General features: G+C 49.0%; 1 pseudogene; it reads left to right on the top strand.

Moving 5' to 3' along the window:
* The first annotated feature begins 11,437 nt into the window (after positions 1-11,437).
* Positions 11,438-23,419, top strand: part of LOC143942230 (uncharacterized) — a 28,454-nt pseudogene continuing 16,472 nt past the window's right edge.

Genomic DNA, 23,419 nt, shown 5'->3' on the forward strand with positions numbered 1-23,419 from the left:
ATACAGCACGTACGACGGTGTCATAGGATGTGCACGGGTAAAGCGCTCTGGCGCACAGCTGTGTGCAATAGGAATAAACTAAAGCACACAAGCACACACACACAGGGTGTGAACCCTCGCTGACCTATAAAGGAAGTGAGGTCATCCAAACACACTGCTGGTTTGTCTTCAGCTTCCTGTGTTTCCCACGTCTGTTCCTGTGATCTGCATTACCCGTTGTGACCCGGATTGCCTCGTCGACCTTGCTGATCTTCTCCTGACCCGACCTCTGGCTTGACCTTGGACTCCCGCTTTCTGAATGTGTTTGACCCTCAGCCTGCATCTGGACTTACCTGCTATCTCCTGTGTTCGACCCCCGGCTTGTCTTGGATTATCCTTCTGTCTCAGCGTTCCTGGTACTTGTTGTCTTCTGATCTGGACTGTGTTTGACCCCTGGCCTGTCTCCTGGATTTTGCCTTTGCCTTACGGACTTGCTACCATTGCTTCTGAACCTTCCCATGGGACATCACCTTTCAGCTCTGCTCAAGCTACCTGCTGATCTACTAGCAAGTGACTGTCCTACTGGTAGCTTGTACCTCTTGGTGCAACCACCCCCTGTGCCACATTCAGGCGTGGTCTGCGCCGAGTCGCAACAGCCAATGCTCTCTGCATCTTGGCCTCAGTGAGTACATTTATATGATAGTACAAACCAGCCATGACAGAGGCCAACAGAATGGGTTCTCCATTAGAAGTCCTCTGCCAGCAAGTCTCTGCACTCACAGAAGCAGTACAGAAACTACAGGATGGCTATGCACAGATCGACAGCAGGCTTCAGCGACTAGCCACAGCTCTGGCACCCACAAGTCCTACGCAGGTCTCAGTCAGCGGTGCCTCCACACCTCATGTCCAGCCTCCACCCAGTATGATGATAGCAGTACCCGAACCATGAGTACCCACGCCTGAACGATTTTCAGGCGACCGAAAGAAATTCAGAGCCTTTAAAAATGCATGTTCCTTGTACTTGGCTTTGCAACCCAGGACCTTTTCTTCGGAGATCGTCAAGGTCGGGTTTATTATCTCTCTTTTGGCTAAGGAACCCCAGGCCTGGGCCCATAGCCTTATGGAACAGAGAAGCCCCTTGTTAAACTCCATGGACACCTTCTTTGAGGCCATGGAACAATTATATGACAACCCTCAGCGTACTGCCACGGCTGAGGCTACCCTGCATGCTCTCTCACAGGGGAGAAGACGGGTGGAGGATTACACCGTTGAGTTTCGCAAGTGGTCAGCTGACACCGGCTGGAACGAGGCTGCCCTGCGTTATCAATACCGGTTAGGGCTCTCCGAGAACCTAAAGGACGAGTTGGCCCGAGTAGAGACTCCTGCCTCCCTGGAAGAATTAATCCAGTTGGCCACAAAACTGGACAGACGGATGCGCGAGCGGCGCTCCGAACGCCTCCAGGCCCCTCGGCCTAGTTGTATGCGTCCTGAGGCCACTGTCCCGTATCCGCCCATCCTGGTTCCTTCGGGTCCATCGGCTTCAGAAGGGGAGCCCATGCAGCTAGGTTTGGTCCGTCCTCGTCTCACCCCAGAAGAGCGACAACGAAGACGCCAAGCCAATCTGTGCTTATACTGTGGGGGGCTTGGACATTTCATTCACAGCTGTCCCGTGAGACCCCGTAAGTTGCCCCCATGGTGTATAATGAACTACCAGAGTGTTGGTTCTGCTCAAACTTATGTGACTCTCTCTGTTTCTCTACAGCTGGCAGAAGAGAAGATATCACTCCCAGCCGTGATTGACTCGGGGACATGTAGTTGCTTTTTGGACATCTCCCTTGCACAGCAACTACGCATTCCAAGCCAGAATAAAGCAACACACCTTCTAGTCCATTTAGCAGATGGATCTCTGCCACACTCAGGTCCAGTAACACAGGAGACACTACCTTTGCTTACTATTACAGACTCTGGCCATAGAGAACTCCTACGCTTCGATCTAATATCATCTCCCATGTTCCCTATCATCCTGGTACTTCCTTGGTTGCAGGCTCATGATCCCCAGATCAGTTGGAACAAGAAGGAAGTGTCCTTTACATCTGCCTACTGTATGCAGCATTGTTTTGATTCCATTCCAGCTCCTTGTATGACCGTGGCCCCCACCACTAATCACCTTCAGCACATTCCTCGGGTCCATTCTGAGTTTAAGGACGTCTTCGATAAAAGGAAGGCTGACCGTCTACTACCACACAGACCATATGACTGCCCCATTGAACTGTTACCCGGCTCTGAGATTTTGGACGAATATTCCCCTTATCCGCGACTGAACTAAAGGCTTTCAAAGCCTACATTGATGAAAATCTTGAAAAGGGGTTCATTCGCCCATCTTCTTCGCCAGCAGGGGCAGGTATTTTCTTCGTGGGAAAAAAGGACGGATCCCTTAGGCCATGTGTTGACTACAGGGAAATTAATAAAGTCACAATCAAAAATCGCTATCCACTTCCACTCATCCCTGAGTTATTCCAGCGCTTAGGATCTGCCAAAAAAATTTCCAAACTGGATTTGCGGGGGGCCTACAATCTCATTAGAATCCGTGCTGGGGATGAATGGAAGCCTTCAGATCGAGATTTGGCCACTATGAATATCTTGTTATGCCCTTTGGCCTGTGCAATGCCCCGGCCACATTTCAGCATCTAGTAAATTATATCTTCAGAGACTATCTTGATGATTTTATAGTGATATATTTAGATGATATCCTTATTTTCTCTGCTTCTCTTGAACTCCACAGGGTCCACGTGCGGAAAGTCCTCACCATCCTCCGACAACATCGGCTCTACCTTAAGGCAGAGAAATGTGAATTTGAGATAACTACAGTTCAATTCTTAGGATTCTTCATTTCTACCGAGGGCATCTCCATGGACCCCCAAAAGATCAAGGCAATCTTGGAATGGCCTGCTCCAAGGGATAAGAAAGCCGTACAAAGGTTTATAGGCTTCGCTAACTTCTATCGCAGATTCATCGCCGGGGTCTCTTCAATAGTCGCCCCCATCACTCAGCTGACCCACCAACACACCCGATTTCAGTGGTCTCAAGAAGCCCAAGAAGCCTTTACCAAACTAAAGACCTTGTTCACCTCAGCTCCTATTTTACAGCATCCCGATCCAGTACTACCATTTGTACTGGAAGTAGATGCCTCCGAGACAGCCACAGGAGCCATCCTCTCACAACGACAAGGGCCTAAAGCTTTGTTACACCCGGTGGCTTTCGCATCTCGGAATCTGACCCCACCGGAGAGGAATTATGACATAGGCGACCGAGAACTATTGGCCATCAAGTTCGCTCTGGAGGAGTGGATATACCTCTTGGAAGGAGCCACTCATCCCATCACAATATTTACAGATCACAAGAATCTTGAATATATGCAGACTGCCAAACGCTTAAGACCCCGTCAAGCCCGTTGGGCGCTATTCTTTTCAAGATTCCAGTTCCATATCTCTTAACGGCCCGGATCCAAGAACAACAAAGCGGATGCGCTCTCACGCATGTTCCCTGAGTCCTCCCAGGTAACAGAGCCTAGTACGATCTTGTCGCCTCACAACTTCCTTCTACTCCCACAGCCTGACTTACGGCCATCAAAACAGCTTCAGTCCATTGCAATGACCAAGTCTTATCTACCTTGGAAAAACGTGACAATCTGTTTTGGGCCCGAAACAAGGTCTTCGTTCCCCTTGAGATTAGGACTCAAGTTCTAAGGACTTGTCATGATCACAAATTGGCCGGCCACTTTGGGACACAGAAAACAGCGGAACTGATCTCTCGTTCTTTCTGGTGGCCAGGTTGGAGACAGGACTGCCAGACTTACATTGCCTCTTGTGTACCGTGCCAGCGAAGCAAGGGTCCCAAGATCAAGCACTGGGGCCTGTTAAGGCCTTTGCCCATTCCTGACCGGCCTTGGGCAGACGTGTCAATGGATTTTATTGTGGAGCTACCACCCTTGGAAGGTTTCACCACAATTCTGGTAGTAGTCAACCGTCTTTCAAAGATGGCCCATTTCCTACCTATGGTTGGTACCCCCTCTGCTCTGGAAACTGCCAATCTCTTTATTAAGGAGGTTGTCAGGCTCCATGGGGTTCCCATCAGTATCATGTCAGATAGAGGTCCACAGTTCACCTCTAAATTCTGGAGAGAACTCTGCAAGATACTGGAAATCAAGATCTGTTTGTCATCGGCATATCATCCCCAAAGTAACGGGCAAACTGAACGGACAAACCAAACCCTTGAGCAGTATCTTCACTGCTTTTGTTCAGGATCTCAAAATGATTGGTAGGCCCTGTTGCCATATGCAGAATTCGCCTACAATAATTCAATTCATACAACTACCAACCAGACTCCCTTTTGGATCAACTGTGGGTTTCACCCTTCTTTCCTCCCCAACTCCATCCCAGAATCCACTGTTCCTACGGTCCAAGATCGGATAGCCGCCATCCAATCTAATTTCCAAAGGATCCCGGAGACCATACAGAAGGCCCAGGATGATTACAAGAAATACCATGATAGGGGAAGGAAGGAGAACCCTACCTTTAAAATTGGCGAGGAAGTCTGGCTATCTGCCACTAATCTTAAACTTCCTTGTCCCACACGCAAGCTGGGTCCCAGATTCATAGGACCATTCAAAATCAAAAGGGTAATAAATCCTGTAGCCTTTGAACTAGCTCTCCCTGAATCGTACAGGATACACCCTGTTTTCCATGCCTCCCTTTTGAAGCCATTGGTTCCTAGTCCTTTTCCTGGAAGAGAAGTGCCTCCTCCTCCACCCATCAAGATCGATGGAGAAGATGAATTTGAAGTGGAAGCTTTACTAGGATGCAGGAAAGTCGGTAGACAAATACAATACCTGGTAAAATGGAAGGGGTATCCTTCAGAAGATAACTCCTGGGAACCATCCAAGAACCTTCATGCACCCAAATTAATAAAGACATTCCATCAGCAACATCCGGAATTGATGACTAGCTTGGGCGTCCGGAGGCTGCCCCCGGGGGGGGGGAGGGGGGGGGGGGCACTGTCATAGGATGCGCACGGGTAAAGCACTCTGGCGCACAGCTGAGTGCAATAGGAATAAACTAAAGCACACAAGCACACACACAGGGTGTGAACCCTCGCTGACCTATAAAAGAAGTGAGGTCATCCAAACACACTGCTGGTTTGTCTTCAGCTTCCTGTGTTTCCCACGTCTGTTCCTGTGATCTGCATTACCCGTTGTGACCCGGATTGCCTCATCGACCTCGCTGATCTTCTCCTGACCCAACCTCTGGCTTGACCTTGGACTCCCGCTTTCTGAATGTGTTTGACCCTCAGCCTGCATCTGGACTTACCTGCTATCTCCTGTGTTCGACCCCCGGCTTGTCTTGGATTATCCTTCTGTCTCAGTGTTCCTGGTACTTGTTGTCTTCTGATCTGGACTGTGTTTGACCCCTGGCCTGTCTCCTGGATTCTGCCTTTGCCTTACGGACTTGCTACCATTGCTTCTGAACCTTCCCACGGGACATCACCTTTCAGCTCTGCTCAAGCTACCTGCTGATCTACTAGCAAGTGACTGTCCTACTGGTAGCTTGTGCCTCTTGGTGCAACCACCCCCTGTGCCACATTCAGGGGTGGTCTGCGCCGAGTCGCAACAGCGACCGCTCTCTGCATCTTGGCCTCGGTGAGTACATTTATATGATAGTACAAACCAGCCATGACAGAGGCCAACAGAACGGGTTCTCCATTAGAAGTCCTCTGCCAGCAAGTCTCTGCACTCACAGAAGCAGTACAGAAACTACAGGATGGCTATGCACAGATCGACAGCAGGCTTCAGCGACTAGCCACAGCTCTGGCACCCACAAGTCCTACGCAGGCCTCAGTCAGCGGTGCCTCCACACCTCATGTCCAGCCTCCACCCAGTATGATGATGGCAGTACCCGAACCTCGAGTACCCACGCCTGAACGATTTTCAGGCGACCGAAAGAAATTCAGAGCCTTTAAAAATGCATGTTCCTTGTACTTGGCTTTGCAACCCAGGACCTTTTCTTCGGAGATCGTCAAGGTCGGGTTTATTATCTCTCTTTTGGCTGAGGAACCCCAGGCCTGGGCCCATAGCCTTATGGAACAGAGAAGCCCCTTGTTAAACTCCATGGACACCTTCTTTGAGGCCATGGAACAATTATATGACAACCCTCAGCGTACTGCCACGGCTGAGGCTACCCTGCATGCTCTCTCACAGGGGAGAAGACGGGTGGAGGATTACACCGTTGAGTTTCGCAAGTGGTCAGCTGACACCGGCTGGAACGAGGCTGCCCTGCGTTATCAATACCGGTTAGGGCTCTCCGAGAACCTAAAGGACGAGTTGGCCCGAGTAGAGACTCCTGCCTCCCTGGAAGAATTAATCCAGTTGGCCACAAAACTGGACAGACGGATGCGTGAGCGGCGCTCCGAATGCCTCCAGGCCCCTCGGCCTAGTTGTATGCGTCCTGAGGCCACTGTCCCGTATCCGCCCATCCTGGTTCCTTCGGGTCCATCGGCTTCAGAAGGGGAGCCCATGCAGCTAGGTTTGGTCCGTCCTCGTCTCACCCCAGAAGAGCGACAACGAAGACGCCAAGCCAATCTGTGCTTATACTGTGGGGGGCTTGGACATTTCATTCACAGCTGTCCCGTGAGACCCCGTAAGTTGCCCCCATGGTGTATAATGAACTACCAGAGTGTTGGTTCTTCTCAAACTTATGTGACTCTCTCTGTTTCTCTACAGCTGGCAGAAGAGAAGATATCACTCCCAGCCGTGATTGACTCGGGGGCATGTAGTTGCTTTTTGGACATCTCCCTTGCACAGCAACTACGCATTCCAAGCCAGAATAAAGCAACACACCTTCTAGTCCATTTAGCAGATGGATCTCTGCCACACTCAGGTCCAGTAACACAGGAGACACTACCTTTGCTTACTATTACAGACTCTGGCCATAGAGAACTCCTACGCTTCGATCTAATATCATCTCCCATGTTCCCTATCATCCTGGTACTTCCTTGGTTGCAGGCTCATGATCCCCAGATCAGTTGGAACAAGAAGGAAGTGTCCTTTACATCTGCCTACTGTATGCAGCATTGTTTTGATTCCATTCCAGCTCCTTGTATGACCGTGGCCCCCACCACTAATCACCTTCAGCACATTCCTCGGGTCCATTCTGAGTTTAAGGACGTCTTCGATAAAAGGAAGGCTGACCGTCTACTACCACACAGACCATATGACTGCCCCATTGAACTGTTTCCCGGCTCTGAGATTTTGGACGAATATTCCCCTTATCCGCGACTGAACTAAAGGCTTTCAAAGCCTACATTGATGAAAATCTTGAAAAGGGGTTCATTCGCCAATCTTCTTTGCCAGCAGGGGCAGGTATTTTCTTCGTGGGAAAAAAGGACGGATCCCTTAGGCCATGTGTTGACTACAGGGAAATTAATAAAGTCACAATCAAAAATCGCTATCCACTTCCACTCATCCCTGAGTTATTCCAGCGCTTAGGATCTGCCAAAAAAATTTCCAAACTGGATTTGCGGGGGGCCTACAATCTCATTAGAATCCGTGCTGGGGATGAATGGAAGCCTTCAGATCGAGATTTGGCCACTATGAATATCTTGTTATGCCCTTTGGCCTGTGCAATGCCCCGGCCACATTTCAGCATCTAGTAAATTATATCTTCAGAGACTATCTTGATTATTTTATAGTGATATATTTAGATGATATCCTTATTTTCTCTGCTTCTCTTGAACTCCACAGGGTCCACGTGCGGAAAGTCCTCACCATCCTCCGACAACATCGGCTCTACCTTAAGGCAGAGAAATGTGAATTTGAGATAACTACAGTTCAATTCTTAGGATTCTTCATTTCTACCGAGGGCATCTCCATGGACCCCCAAAATATCAAGGCAATCTTGGAATGGCCTGCTCCAAGGGATAAGAAAGCCGTGCAAAGGTTTATAGGCTTCGCTAACTTCTATCGCAGATTCATCGCCGGGGTCTCTTCAATAGTCGCCCCCATCACTCAGCTGACCCGCCAACACACCCGATTTCAGCGGTCTCAAGAAGCCCAAGAAGCCTTTACCAAACTAAAGACCTTGTTCACCTCAGCTCCTATTTTACAGCATCCCGATCCAGTACTACCATTTGTACTGGAAGTAGATGCCTCCGAGACAGCCACAGGAGCCATCCTCTCACAACGACAAGGGCCTAAAGCTTTGTTACACCCGGTGGCTTTCGCATCTCGGAATCTGACCCCACCGGAGAGGAATTATGACGTAGGCGACCGAGAACTATTGGCCATCAAGTTCGCTCTGGAGGAGTGGATATACCTCTTGGAAGGAGCCACTCATCCCATCACAATATTTACAGATCACAAGAATCTTGAATATATGCAGACTGCCAAACGCTTAAGACCCCGTCAAGCCCGTTGGGCGCTATTCTTTTCAAGATTCCAGTTCCATATCTCTTAACGGCCCGGATCCAAGAACAACAAAGCGGATGCGCTCTCACGCATGTTCCCTGAGTCCTCCCAGGTAACAGAGCCTAGTACGATCTTGTCGCCTCACAACTTCCTTCTACTCCCACGGCCTGACTTACAGCCATCAAAACAGCTTCAGTCCATTGCAATGACCAAGTCTTATCTACCTTGGAAAAACGTGACAATCTGTTTTGGGCCCGAAACAAGGTCTTCGTTCCCCTTGAGATTAGGACTCAAGTTCTAAGGACTTGTCATGATCACAAATTGGCCGGCCACTTTGGGACACAGAAAACAGCGGAACTGATCTCTCGTTCTTTCTGGTGGCCAGGTTGTAGACAGGACTGCCAGACTTACATTGCCTCTTGTGTACCGTGCCAGCGAAGCAAGGGTCCCAAGATCAAGCACTGGGGCCTGTTAAGGCATTTGCCCATTCCTGACCGGCCTTGGGCAGACGTGTCAATGGATTTTATTGTGGAGCTACCACCCTTGGAAGGTTTCACCACAATTCTGGTAGTAGTCAACCGTCTTTCAAAGATGGCCCATTTCCTACCTATGGTTGGTACCCCCTCTGCTCTGGAAACTGCCAATCTCTTTATTAAGGAGGTTGTCAGGCTCCATGGGGTTCCCATCAGTATCATGTCAGATAGAGGTCCACAGTTCACCTCTAAATTCTGGAGAGAACTCTGCAAGATACTGGAAATCAAGATCTGTTTGTCATCGGCATATCATCCCCAAAGTAACGGGCAAACTGAACGGACAAACCAAACCCTTGAGCAGTATCTTCACTGCTTTTGTTCAGGATCTCAAAATGATTGGTAGGCCCTGTTGCCATATGCAGAATTCGCCTACAATAATTCAATTCATACAACTACCAACCAGACTCCCTTTTGGATCAACTGTGGGTTTCACCCTTCTTTCCTCCCCAACTCCATCCCAGAATCCACTGTTCCTACGGTCCAAGATCGGATAGCCGCCATCCAATCTAATTTCCAAAGGATCCCGGAGACCATACAGAAGGCCCAGGATGATTACAAGAAATACCATGATAGGGGAAGGAAGGAGAACCCTACCTTTAAAATTGGCGAGGAAGTCTGGCTATCTGCCACTAATCTTAAACTTCCTTGTCCCACACGCAAGCTGGGTCCCAGATTCATAGGACCATTCAAAATCAAAAGGGTAATAAATCCTGTAGCCTTTGAACTAGCTCTCCCTGAATCGTACAGGATACACCCTGTTTTCCATGCCTCCCTTTTGAAGCCATTGGTTCCTAGTCCTTTTCCTGGAAGAGAAGTGCCTCCTCCTCCACCCATCAAGATCGATGGAGAAGATGAATTTGAAGTGGAAGCTTTACTAGGATGCAGGAAAGTCGGTAGACAAATACAATACCTGGTAAAATGGAAGGGGTATCCTTCAGAAGATAACTCCTGGGAACCATCCAAGAACCTTCATGCACCCAAATTAATAAAGACATTCCATCAGCAACATCCGGAATTGATGACTAGCTTGGGCGCCCGGAGGCTGCCCCCGGGGGGGGGGGAGGGGGGGGGGGCACTGTCATAGGATGCGCACGGGTAAAGCACTCTGGCGCACAGCTGAGTGCAATAGGAATAAACTAAAGCACACAAGCACACACACAGGGTGTGAACCCTCGCTGACCTATAAAAGAAGTGAGGTCATCCAAACACACTGCTGGTTTGTCTTCAGCTTCCTGTGTTTCCCACGTCTGTTCCTGTGATCTGCATTACCCGTTGTGACCCGGATTGCCTCATCGACCTCGCTGATCTTCTCCTGACCCAACCTCTGGCTTGACCTTGGACTCCCGCTTTCTGAATGTGTTTGACCCTCAGCCTGCATCTGGACTTACCTGCTATCTCCTGTGTTCGACCCCCGGCTTGTCTTGGATTATCCTTCTGTCTCAGTGTTCCTGGTACTTGTTGTCTTCTGATCTGGACTGTGTTTGACCCCTGGCCTGTCTCCTGGATTCTGCCTTTGCCTTACGGACTTGCTACCATTGCTTCTGAACCTTCCCACGGGACATCACCTTTCAGCTCTGCTCAAGCTACCTGCTGATCTACTAGCAAGTGACTGTCCTACTGGTAGCTTGTGCCTCTTGGTGCAACCACCCCCTGTGCCACATTCAGGGGTGGTCTGCGCCGAGTCGCAACAGCGACCGCTCTCTGCATCTTGGCCTCGGTGAGTACATTTATATGATAGTACAAACCAGCCATGACAGAGGCCAACAGAACGGGTTCTCCATTAGAAGTCCTCTGCCAGCAAGTCTCTGCACTCACAGAAGCAGTACAGAAACTACAGGATGGCTATGCACAGATCGACAGCAGGCTTCAGCGACTAGCCACAGCTCTGGCACCCACAAGTCCTACGCAGGCCTCAGTCAGCGGTGCCTCCACACCTCATGTCCAGCCTCCACCCAGTATGATGATGGCAGTACCCGAACCTCGAGTACCCACGCCTGAACGATTTTCAGGCGACCGAAAGAAATTCAGAGCCTTTAAAAATGCATGTTCCTTGTACTTGGCTTTGCAACCCAGGACCTTTTCTTCGGAGATCGTCAAGGTCGGGTTTATTATCTCTCTTTTGGCTGAGGAACCCCAGGCCTGGGCCCATAGCCTTATGGAACAGAGAAGCCCCTTGTTAAACTCCATGGACACCTTCTTTGAGGCCATGGAACAATTATATGACAACCCTCAGCGTACTGCCACGGCTGAGGCTACCCTGCATGCTCTCTCACAGGGGAGAAGACGGGTGGAGGATTACACCGTTGAGTTTCGCAAGTGGTCAGCTGACACCGGCTGGAACGAGGCTGCCCTGCGTTATCAATACCGGTTAGGGCTCTCCGAGAACCTAAAGGACGAGTTGGCCCGAGTAGAGACTCCTGCCTCCCTGGAAGAATTAATCCAGTTGGCCACAAAACTGGACAGACGGATGCGTGAGCGGCGCTCCGAATGCCTCCAGGCCCCTCGGCCTAGTTGTATGCGTCCTGAGGCCACTGTCCCGTATCCGCCCATCCTGGTTCCTTCGGGTCCATCGGCTTCAGAAGGGGAGCCCATGCAGCTAGGTTTGGTCCGTCCTCGTCTCACCCCAGAAGAGCGACAACGAAGACGCCAAGCCAATCTGTGCTTATACTGTGGGGGGCTTGGACATTTCATTCACAGCTGTCCCGTGAGACCCCGTAAGTTGCCCCCATGGTGTATAATGAACTACCAGAGTGTTGGTTCTTCTCAAACTTATGTGACTCTCTCTGTTTCTCTACAGCTGGCAGAAGAGAAGATATCACTCCCAGCCGTGATTGACTCGGGGGCATGTAGTTGCTTTTTGGACATCTCCCTTGCACAGCAACTACGCATTCCAAGCCAGAATAAAGCAACACACCTTCTAGTCCATTTAGCAGATGGATCTCTGCCACACTCAGGTCCAGTAACACAGGAGACACTACCTTTGCTTACTATTACAGACTCTGGCCATAGAGAACTCCTACGCTTCGATCTAATATCATCTCCCATGTTCCCTATCATCCTGGTACTTCCTTGGTTGCAGGCTCATGATCCCCAGATCAGTTGGAACAAGAAGGAAGTGTCCTTTACATCTGCCTACTGTATGCAGCATTGTTTTGATTCCATTCCAGCTCCTTGTATGACCGTGGCCCCCACCACTAATCACCTTCAGCACATTCCTCGGGTCCATTCTGAGTTTAAGGACGTCTTCGATAAAAGGAAGGCTGACCGTCTACTACCACACAGACCATATGACTGCCCCATTGAACTGTTACCCGGCTCTGAGATTTTGGACGAATATTCCCCTTATCCGCGACTGAACTAAAGGCTTTCAAAGCCTACATTGATGAAAATCTTGAAAAGGGGTTCATTCGCCCATCTTCTTCGCCAGCAGGGGCAGGTATTTTCTTCGTGGGAAAAAAGGACGGATCCCTTAGGCCATGTGTTGACTACAGGGAAATTAATAAAGTCACAATCAAAAATCGCTATCCACTTCCACTCATCCCTGAGTTATTCCAGCGCTTAGGATCTGCCAAAAAAATTTCCAAACTGGATTTGCGGGGGGCCTACAATCTCATTAGAATCCGTGCTGGGGATGAATGGAAGCCTTCAGATCGAGATTTGGCCACTATGAATATCTTGTTATGCCCTTTGGCCTGTGCAATGCCTCGGCCACATTTAAGCATCTAGTAAATTATATCTTCAGAGACTATCTTGATTATTTTATAGTGATATATTTAGATGATATCCTTATTTTCTCTGCTTCTCTTGAACTCCACAGGGTCCACGTGCGGAAAGTCCTCACCATCCTCCGACAACATCGGCTCTACCTTAAGGCAGAGAAATGTGAATTTGAGATAACTACAGTTCAATTCTTAGGATTCTTCATTTCTACCGAGGGCATCTCCATGGACCCCCAAAATATCAAGGCAATCTTGGAATGGCCTGCTCCAAGGGATAAGAAAGCCGTGCAAAGGTTTATAGGCTTCGCTAACTTCTATCGCAGATTCATCGCCGGGGTCTCTTCAATAGTCGCCCCCATCACTCAGCTGACCCGCCAACACACCCGATTTCAGCGGTCTCAAGAAGCCCAAGAAGCCTTTACCAAACTAAAGACCTTGTTCACCTCAGCTCCTATTTTACAGCATCCCGATCCAGTACTACCATTTGTACTGGAAGTAGATGCCTCCGAGACAGCCACAGGAGCCATCCTCTCACAACGACAAGGGCCTAAAGCTTTGTTACACCCGGTGGCTTTCGCATCTCGGAATCTGACCCCACCGGAGAGGAATTATGACGTAGGCGACCGAGAACTATTGGCCATCAAGTTCGCTCTGGAGGAGTGGATATACCTCTTGGAAGGAGCCACTCATCCCATCACAATATTTACAGATCACAAGAATCTTGAATATATGCAGACTGCCAAACGCTTAAGACCCCGTCAAGCCCGTTGGGCGCTATTCTTTTCAAGATTCCAGTTCCATATCTCTTAACGGCCCGGATCCAAGAACAACAAAGCGGATGCGCTCTCACGCATGTTCCCTGAGTCCTCCCAGGTAACAGAGCCTAGTACGATCTTGTCGCCTCACAACTTCCTTCTACTCCCACGGCCTGACTTACAGCCATCAAAACAGCTTCAGTCCATTGCAATGACCAAGTCTTATCTACCTTGGAAAAACGTGACAATCTGTTTTGGGCCCGAAACAAGGTCTTCGTTCCCCTTGAGATTAGGACTCAAGTTCTAAGGACTTGTCATGATCACAAATTGGCCGGCCACTTTGGGACACAGAAAACAGCGGAACTGATCTCTCGTTCTTTCTGGTGGCCAGGTTGTAGACAGGACTGCCAGACTTACATTGCCTCTTGTGTACCGTGCCAGCGAAGCAAGGGTCCCAAGATCAAGCACTGGGGCCTGTTAAGGCATTTGCCCATTCCTGACCGGCCTTGGGCAGACGTGTCAATGGATTTTATTGTGGAGCTACCACCCTTGGAAGGTTTCACCACAATTCTGGTAGTAGTCAACCGTCTTTCAAAGATGGCCCATTTCCTACCTATGGTTGGTACCCCCTCTGCTCTGGAAACTGCCAATCTCTTTATTAAGGAGGTTGTCAGGCTCCATGGGGTTCCCATCAGTATCATGTCAGATAGAGGTCCACAGTTCACCTCTAAATTCTGGAGAGAACTCTGCAAGATACTGGAAATCAAGATCTGTTTGTCATCGGCATATCATCCCCAAAGTAACGGGCAAACTGAACGGACAAACCAAACCCTTGAGCAGTATCTTCACTGCTTTTGTTCAGGATCTCAAAATGATTGGTAGGCCCTGTTGCCATATGCAGAATTCGCCTACAATAATTCAATTCATACAACTACCAACCAGACTCCCTTTTGGATCAACTGTGGGTTTCACCCTTCTTTCCTCCCCAACTCCATCCCAGAATCCACTGTTCCTACGGTCCAAGATCGGATAGCCGCCATCCAATCTAATTTCCAAAGGATCCCGGAGACCATACAGAAGGCTCAGGATGATTACAAGAAATACCATGATAGGGGAAGGAAGGAGAACCCTACCTTTAAAATTGGCGAGGAAGTCTGGCTATCTGCCACTAATCTTAAACTTCCTTGTCCCACACGCAAGCTGGGTCCCAGATTCATAGGACCATTCAAAATCAAAAGGGTAATAAATCCTGTAGCCTTTGAACTAGCTCTCCCTGAATCGTACAGGATACACCCTGTTTTCCATGCCTCCCTTTTGAAGCCATTGGTTCCTAGTCCTTTTCCTGGAAGAGAAGTGCCTCCTCCTCCACCCATCAAGATCGATGGAGAAGATGAATTTGAAGTGGAAGCTTTACTAGGATGCAGGAAAGTCGGTAGACAAATACAATACCTGGTAAAATGGAAGGGGTATCCTTCAGAAGATAACTCCTGGGAACCATCCAAGAACCTTCATGCACCCAAATTAATAAAGACATTCCATCAGCAACATCCGGAATTGATGACTAGCTTGGGCGTCCGGAGGCTGCCCCCAGGGGGGGGGGGGGGCACTGTCATAGGATGCGCACGGGTAAAGCACTCTGGCGCACAGCTGAGTGCAATAGGAATAAACTAAAGCACACAAGCACACACACAGGGTGTGAACCCTCGCTGACCTATAAAAGAAGTGAGGTCATCCAAACACACTGCTGGTTTGTCTTCAGCTTCCTGTGTTTCCCACGTCTGTTCCTGTGATCTGCATTACCCGCTGTGACCCGGATTGCCTCATCGACCTCGCTGATCTTCTCCTGACCCAACCTCTGGCTTGACCTTGGACTCCCGCTTTCTGAATGTGTTTGACCCTCAGCCTGCATCTGGACTTACCTGCTATCTCCTGTGTTCGACCCCCGGCTTGTCTTGGATTATCCTTCTGTCTCAGTGTTCCTGGTACTTGTTGTCTTCTGATCTGGACTGTGTTTGACCCCTGGCCTGTCTCCTGGATTCTGCCTTTGCCTTACGGACTTGCTACCATTGCTTCTGAACCTTCCCACGGGACATCACCTTTCAGCTCTGCTCAAGCTACCTGCTGATCTACTAGCAAGTGACTGTCCTACTGGTAGCTTGTGCCTCTTGGTGCAACCACCCCCTGTGCCACATTCAGGGGTGGTCTGCGCCGAGTCGCAACAGCGACCGCTCTCTGCATCTTGGCCTCGGTGAGTACATTTATATGATAGTACAAACCAGCCATGACAGAGGCCAACAGAACGGGTTCTCCATTAGAAGTCCTCTGCCAGCAAGTCTCTGCACTCACAGAAGCAGTACAGAAACTACAGGATGGCTATGCACAGATCGACAGCAGGCTTCAGCGACTAGCCACAGCTCTGGCACCCACAAGTCCTACGCAGGCCTCAGTCAGCGGTGCCTCCACACCTCATGTCCAGCCTCCACCCAGTATGATGATGGCAGTACCCGAACCACGAGTACCCACGCCTGAACGATTTTCAGGCGACCGAAAGAAATTCAGAGCCTTTAAAAATGCATGTTCCTTGTACTTGGCTTTGCAACCCAGGACCTTTTCTTCGGAGATCGTCAAGGTCGGGTTTATTATCTCTCTTTTGGCTGAGGAACCCCAGGCCTGGGCCCATAGCCTTATGGAACAGAGAAGCCCCTTGTTAAACTCCATGGACACCTTCTTTGAGGCCATGGAACAATTATATGACAACCCTCAGCGTACTGCCACGGCTGAGGCTACCCTGCGTGCTCTCTCACAGGGGAGAAGACGGGTGGAGGATTACACCGTTGAGTTTCGCAAGTGGTCAGCTGACACCGGCTGGAACGAGGCTGCCCTGCGTTATCAATACCGGTTAGGGTTCTCCGAGAACCTAAAGGACGAGTTGGCCCGAGTAGAGACTCCTGCCTCCCTGGAAGAATTAATCCAGTTGGCCACAAAACTGGACAGACGGATGCGCGAGCGGCGTTCCGAATGCCTCCAGGCCCCTCGGCCTAGTTGGATGCGTCCTGAGGCCACTGTCCCGTATCCGCCCATCCCGGTCCCTTCGGGTCCATCGGCTTCAGAAGGGGAGCCCATGCAGCTAGGTTTGGTCCGTCCTCGTCTCACCCCAGAAGAGCGACAACGAAGACGCCAAGCCAATCTGTGCTTATACTGTGGGGGGCTTGGACATTTCATTCACAGCTGTCCCGTGAGACCCCATAAGTTGCCCCCACGGTGTATAATGAACTACCAGAGTGTTGGTCCTGCTCAAACTTATGTGACTCTCTCTGTTTCTCTACAGCTGGCAGAAGAGAAGATATCACTCCCAGCCGTGATTGACTCGGGGGCATGTAGTTGCTTTTTGGACATCTCCCTTGCACAGCAACTACGCATTCCAAGCCAGAATAAAGCAACACACCTTCTAGTCCATTTAGCAGATGGATCTCTGCCACACTCAGGTCCAGTAACACAGGAGACACTACCTTTGCTTACTATTACAGACTCTGGCCATAGAGAACTCCTACGCTTCGATCTAATATCATCTCCCATGTTCCCTATCATCCTGGTACTTCCTTGGTTGCAGGCTCATGATCCCCAGATCAGTTGGAACAAGAAGGAAGTGTCCTTTACATCTGCCTACTGTATGCAGCATTGTTTTGATTCCATTCCAGCTCCTTGTATGACCGTGGCCCCCACCACTAATCACCTTCAGCACATTCCTCGGGTCCATTCTGAGTTTAAGGACGTCTTCGATAAAAGGAAGGCTGACCGTCTACTACCACACAGACCATATGACTGCCCCATTGAACTGTTACCCGGCTCTGAGATTTTGGACGAATATTCCCCTTATCCGCGACTGAACTAAAGGCTCTCAAAGCCTACATTGATGAAAATCTTGAAAAGGGGTTCATTCGCCCATCTTCTTCGCCAGCAGGGGCAGGTATTTTCTTTGTGGGAAAAAAGGACGGATCCCTTAGGCCATGTGTTGACTACAGGGAAATTAATAAAGTCACAATCAAAAATCGCTATCCACTTCCACTCATCCCTGAGTTATTCCAGCGCTTAAGATCTGCCAAAAATTTTTCCAAACTGGACTTGCGGGGGGCCTACAATCTCATTAGAATCTGTGCTGGGGATGAATGGAAGCCTTCAGATCGAGATTTGGCCACTATGAATATCTTGTTATGCCCTTTGGCCTGTGCAATGCCCCGGCCACATTTCAGCATCTAGTAAATGATATCTTCAGATACTATCTTGATGATTTTATAGTGGTATATTTAGATGATATCCTTATTTTCTCTGCTTCTCTTGAACTCCACAGGGTCCACGTGTGGAAAGTCCTCACCATCCTCCGACAATATCGGCTCTACCTTAAGGCAGAGAAATGTGAATTTGAGATAACTACAGTTCAATTCTTAGGATTCTTCATTTCTACCGAGGGCATCTCCATGGACCCCCAAAAGATCAAGGCAATCTTGGAATGGCCTGCTCCAAGGGATAAGAAAGCCGTGCAAAGGTTTATAGGCTTCGCTAACTTCTATCGCAGATTAATCGCCAGGTTCTCTTCAATAGTCGCCCCCATCACTCAGCTGACCCGCCAACAGACCCGATTTCAGCGGTCTCAAGAAGCCCAAGAAGCCTTTACCAAACTAAAGACCTTGTTCACCTCAGCTCCTATTTTACGGCATCCCGATCCAGTACTACCATTTGTACTGGAAGTAGATGCCTCCGAGACAGCCACAGGAGCCATCCTCTCACAACGACAAGGGCCTAAAGCTTTGTTACACCCGGTGGCTTTCGCATCTCGGAATCTGACCACACCGGAAAGGAATTATGACGTAGGCGACCGAGAACTATTGGCCATCAAGTTCGCTCTGGAGGAGTGGATATACCTCTTGGAAGGAGCCACTCATCCCATCACAATATTTACAGATCACAAGAATCTTGAATATATGCAGACTGCCAAACGCTTAAGACCCCGTCAAGCCCGTTGGGCGCTATTCTTTTCAAGATTCCAGTTCCATATCTCTTAACGGCCCGGATCCAAGAACAACAAAGCGGATGCGCTCTCACGCATGTTCCCTGAGTCCTCCCAGGTAACAGAGCCTAGTACGATCTTGTCGCCTCACAACTTCCTTCTACTCCCACAGCCTGACTTACTTACGGCCATCAAAACAGCTTCAGTCCATTGCAATGACCAATTCTTATCTACCTTGGAAAAACGTGACAATCTGTTTTGGGCCCGAAACAAGGTCTTCGTTCCCCTTGAAATTAGGACTCAAGTTCTAAGGACTTGTCATGATCACAAATTGCCCGGCCACTTTGGGACACAGAAAACAGCGGAACTGATCTCTCGTTCTTTCTGGTGGCCAGGTTGGAGACAGGACTGCCAGACTTACATTGCTTCTTGTGTACCGTGCCAGCGAAGCAAGGGTCCCAAGATCAAGCACTGGGGCCTGTTAAGGCCTTTGCCCATTCCTGACCGGCCTTGGGCAGACGTGTCAATGGATTTTATTGTGGAGCTACCGCCCTTGGAAGGTTTCACCACAATTCTGGTAGTAGTCAACCGTCTTTCAAAGATGGCCCATTTCCTACCTAAGGTCGGTACCCCCTCTGCTCTGGAAACTGCCAATCTCTTTATTAAGGAGGTTGTCAGGCTCCATGGGGTTCCCATCAGTATCATGTCAGATAGAGGTCCACAGTTCACCTCTAAATTCTGGAGAGAACTCTGCAAGATACTGGAAATCAAGATCTGTTTGTCATCGCCATATCATCCCCAAAGTAACGGGCAAACTGAACGGACAAACCAAACCCTTGAGCAGTATCTTCGCTGCTTTTGTTCAGGATCTCAAAATGATTGGTCAGCCCTGTTGCCATATGCAGAATTCGCCTACAATAATTCAATTCATACAACTACCAACCAGACTCCCTTTTGGATCAACTGTGGGTTTCACCCTTCTTTCCTCCCCAACTCCATCCCAGAATCCACTGTTCCTACGGTCCAAGATCGGATAGCCGCCATCCAATCTAATTTCCAAAGGATCCCGGAGACCATACAGAAGGCCCAGGATGATTACAAGAAATACCATGATAGGGGAAGGAAGGAGAACCCTACCTTTAAAATTGGCGAGGAAGTCTGGCTATCTGCCACTAATCTTTTTTTTTTTTTTTTTAATAATGTTTATTGAAGATTTGCATCAGAACATAAATGATAAACAATCCTCAATACAAACAAGCTAAATCCACCCGTACATAGGCTAAGCCGAGCTAGACATACATGGATCTAGATCAGAATATATCAAAACCAATCTATAAAGCCAACAGGAAGTGCATTGAAAAAACATTGGTATTATCTTGTACCCATAACAAGCAGTTCAGCCCCCATGGGGGAGTATGTCTAGTCAAAGCACACGAGCCACGGATCCCCTGGTGCCCCAAACGGGATCAAGCTGCAGACCAAGGGCTAGGCCCGCCCGCCAAGACCAGGACACTCCCCACCCATCCCTACAAAGTTCAGTTGCCTGGGATGCCCAAAGGAATTTTGGGCCAAAAACCAGCCCAGAACATCGCTGCCATCTCCAGTAGAACCCCATGTGGGGCACATCCCAATACACCAAGGGAGGTGAAGAAGAAGAGCAGAGATAAAACGTGAGAAAGAGAAAAAAAAAAGGAAAGGGGGGAGAGGAGAAAGAAAGGTAATGTAAAAAGCTGAATCAAGTGTTACCTGCCCTAGAAGACAAAGCACCAGGCTGCACTCCTGGAATAAGAGAAATATTACACAACGTCGCCCAAGGTTCCCAGATCAACCGGAATCTCTCCGTTTTGTCGTGCCACTTGGCCACTACTTGTTCTTGCACCATAATCCATGTTACCTTAGATCTGAACATCTTGTATGAAACCGTGTGTTTCTTCCAGGCCTTAGCTATCGTAATTTTAGCCCCAAGGAAAACAAAAAACGCCAATTGCTGTAAATGTTTGGATAAAGCCGGGATGAAAAGATTTAGTAAGGCTAAACTGGGGTGTGGTAGTACAGCAGTCCCCGTAATGGAACTAACCGTACGAAACACTTTCCGCCAGAAGGAACGGATGCCTGGACAGGACCACCAGACATGAAACATATCTCCTCCCAGACCACAACCTCTGAAGCACACTGGCGAGGAACCCGGAAAAATTCTTGCCAGCCTGGAAGGAACATAGTACCATCTAAACAGGACTTTGATACCTGCCTCATTTAGAGAAACATTAAGTATACCTTTGTGAGCTCTCATCGAGGCCCCAAACCACTGTTTCGATTCCCATGAGCTGCCCAAATCAGCTTCCCATGCGAGAGCATAAGGGGGCTTGTTGTCCTTCCCCATGAGAGCCTCGTAAATCAGGGAGATGCCCCCCCTCTGGTCCGTGGCCTGCGCACACCATTGCTCATATTGCGTTATAAAAGGAGGAAGAGGCTTGGAAGTCCAAATGGAATTCAAATAGTGTGAGATTTGTGTAAATCTGAACATTTCCGAATCGGGCATATCTAGTTTCTTTTTGCAATGTGATAAAGAAAGAGGACCGGAAGGGGAAAAGAAGTGTCCAATTCTGTATAACCCCTTATCCGTCCACCATTTAAAGGCTTCTATATTTTCCCCCAGGGGAAAATCCCCATCATGAAAAATGTGTGTTAGCGGTTTCAGTGGGGAGATCAACGAGTCCCGTTTGAATAGGTTGGAGCTAAGCGCCAATGAATGCGAAAGAGTGGGAGCCAGAATCGCTGGTCTGCGTTTGGGGCTACAACCCATCAGGAAATCTATTGTGTGGTGGGGAATAGATTGCCGTTCCATCAAAAACCAGTCCGGTTTTACAGAACCCGAGAAAGCCATTGATATCTGGGCCAGTTGTGCCGCTTGATAATAACCCCATAAATTGGGAAGACCCAACCCCCCTTGAGATTTCAATCGGTAGAGTGTGGCTGAGGAGCACCTATAGCCTTTCTTCCCCCAGACAAACCTCACGATGTCCGTTTGTATTTTGTCAAGGAATGTTATGGGGACTGGAATTGGGAGTGAACGGAACAAGTACAATAGACGCGGTAGAAGTGTCATTTTCACCGCATTAATCCTACCCAGCCAGGAGATGCCACAACCAGACCAACGTACTAAATCCTCTTTGGATTTTTGCGCCATGTAGGGATAGTTAGCTTTGAATAATGTGTGTATATCGGAAGTGAGTTTTATTCCTAAGTATGGAAGCTGGGATTGTGCCCATGAGAAGGTAAAATTATTCGAAAGTTGTGATAGCATATCTGTAGATAGCGTAACATTCAGGGCTAAAGATTTCTCCATATTGACCCGGAGTCCCGAAATCTTACTAAAATCTAATAAAGTCTGGTTAATGATGGGCATGGAGGTCAGGGGCGAAGTAACAAAAAGAAGGAGGTCGTCCGCATAAAGGGCGCATTTATGTTCGCAGGACCCGCACCTGACCCCCCTAATGTCGGGGTTGGAACGTAAGGCAATGGCTAAAGTTTCTATGGCTATGGCAAAAAGAAGCGGAGATAATGGGCACCCCTGTCTTGTCCCCCTACCAATACCGAACGTGTTAGAATATCTGCCCAACAGACGCACCTGTGCCGAAGGATTAGAATAAAGAGCCGATATGAGGTTAAGAAAGTATTTTCCGCACCCCCATCTCTCCAGAATATCCGTAAGGTACAACCAATCAATAGAGTCAAAGGCCTTATGAAGGTCAATGGACAGCAGAAACCCCTGTTGCGGGGAACCTCCGTCCCATTGTGCCTTTAGGAGTGAAATAATATCTACTGCGCGCCTAATCTGGTCTGGTCCTTGTCTCCCAGGGATGAACCCCACCTGATCTTTGTGAATATACCGGGAGATAAAGCTTGAAAGCCTGTTCGCCAGTATTTTCGTCATTATCTTAATATCATTATTGATAAGCGATATAGGCCTAAAATTGCCTACCACGCTGGCATCTTTACCAGGTTTTGGAATCACCGATATAAATGCTGAGTTCATGTCCAGAGGCATGGCGGTACCATCCCTGAGAGAGTTAAACATTTTCACCAGATAAGGAGCCAGAGAAGGGCCAAACTTCTTATAATAACCGTTGGAGAATCCGTCCGGACCCGGGCAGAACCCACTGAAAGCGTTTTGATAGTGTCAAGTACTTCTGCCGGAGTGAACGGATCCTCCATAAGATCCCTGTGATCCTCTGAGAGCTTGGGCAGTGGGAGATCACTCAGGAGCCGCTCCCGAGCACCCTTGGAGGGACTAGTCCCCTGCTTGTATAAGTCCGAGTAGAACTTCAAAAAAGTGTCCATGACTTTAACAGGATTCTGAGAGAGGTCCCCTGAGTGAACCCTGATTTTAGGGAAAGACTGAGATCGTGGCTTGGGGGTCAGTTTTACTGCTAGGCGTGAGCCCACCCTGTCTTTTTGTGCATAGAATTTAGCCCCCGTCCAAGTAGGATGTTGAGCAGCCGCTGTAGTTAAGGACATATTCAGTCAGGCCTTGACCTCGTCTAGTTTGGCTAATGAATCTGCCGTAGGGCACTGTTTGTGTGTTTTAGCTAGGGAACGGAACTCCTCCGTGAGTTTGAGAGTGTCAGCCCGGTGTTGCGCTTTGAGATTAGAGGACAACTGTATCAGTTTGCCTCTCATTACAGTTTTATGTGCGGCCCACAAAGTAACCGGCGTCACCTCCCCGGTATCATTCAGCTCAAAGTATTCTCGAATAGCAGCCTCCAACACTGCGCTATGTGCAGGATCGCTCAAAATGGATTCCCGGAGACGCCAACATGGGCGGCTCCCGGAGCCCATAGGTCTCCTGGACACTACAACCACCATGGAGTGGTCCGATAAGGACGAGTCCAAGATCCTTGCAGTAACCAGCAGAGGAACCGTCTGGGGTTTCCTAAAAATGTGATCTATTCTGGCATAGGTGTGGTGTG

Source organism: Lithobates pipiens, unplaced genomic scaffold (genome assembly GCF_037356315.1).
Source record: "Lithobates pipiens isolate NorthernLeopardFrog02 unplaced genomic scaffold, aLitPip1_a1.2 Scaffold_30, whole genome shotgun sequence".
NCBI lineage: Eukaryota > Metazoa > Chordata > Amphibia > Anura > Ranidae > Lithobates > Lithobates pipiens.